This window comes from Arachis ipaensis, chromosome B05 (genome assembly GCF_000816755.2).
Source record: "Arachis ipaensis cultivar K30076 chromosome B05, Araip1.1, whole genome shotgun sequence".
Classification (NCBI taxonomy): domain Eukaryota; kingdom Viridiplantae; phylum Streptophyta; class Magnoliopsida; order Fabales; family Fabaceae; genus Arachis; species Arachis ipaensis.
Window position 1 is genome coordinate 9,798,314 of NC_029789.2, and position 1,302 is coordinate 9,799,615.

Below are 1,302 nucleotides of genomic sequence, written 5' to 3' on the forward strand. Positions count from 1 at the left end.
TATATAAAATTTTTATTTCTTATTTTTAATATAAAATATATTTTGCTAATTTTTATATGTTATTTTTATTTTAATAAATAAATATTAATTTTATTATAAAATTAATTAATAAGATTATTCAAATATCTAAATTAAAATAACTGGATAATATAAAAAAATTATTTAAGTTGATATCTATTTTGTTAATTTTTCATTTAAAAGTGATTTTGAATAGTGTAATCCAAACAATATTTATTTTATTATAGTCCATTTTGATATGAAAATGGCCAAACATAAATTACTTCAATACAAACTTACTTTTCATCAAAATCAAATTTACAAAATCAATTTTATGCAAACGGGTAATCAAATACACACTAAAACTCTCAACCATATCCCTAAATTTCACATACAATTTAGACACGTTCATCTAAAAAAAACTTTTGTGACTGGAACAATACTTACAAATGATTATAATTCTCTACTACAAAAGAATTATATTTCACAAAATCCTTATAGATATTAATAAGAATTTTAAATATTTTTTTTCACTTACTTTTTTTCACAAATTCCAAATTTTTGTAGTATAATATTTTACAATTCTACAAAATTTATAGATGGACGAACGTAGACATTGAGCGAATCTTTGTTACTAAATTTACCGCCCTCTCTAGTTTTCTTTTTTTTATTTTATCCTTATAACGATCTAGTATTAAAAAATTCTCCTCAAATATTTTGAAATTATACACAGATCATTATACGATTTCACTTATTTAAAGATGTCGTCTTCTTTATAAATTCTTTTGGCTTAATTTGATTTTAGCTTGTATTTTGATCCCTACTAAATCAGTTTAAAATTACACCATTTTATTTTAATCCTTTTTTCATGTAAATTTTTTGGCTAAATTGGTTTAGTTATACCCTAGTAAATTATTTTGATAGGGACCGATTTATATAGTTTTGAACTCCTAGAGTAAATCGATTTAGTTTAGAACGATTTATTAGGTTCTTGTACTAAATCGAATTTAGGTTAGATCAATTTCTGTAAAGGTATTTTTGCAACAAAAGTCAGAACAGGATAATTAGATATTATAAAATGTGAAATGATTCAATATAGTAATTTATCCTTATTTTTATGTGAATAATTGGAATTTATTTAACTAAATTTGTTAATCTTTAATAGAACAATTCGGCATAATGATTTGTTTGTCTAATAAATATAAATTTAGCATCTAATTTAACAAATTTTATTTGTTAAATTAGAGTATTTGTAAAATAGATAAATTACTAAAAATATATTCGAATTATTTTATTATTGGTAAA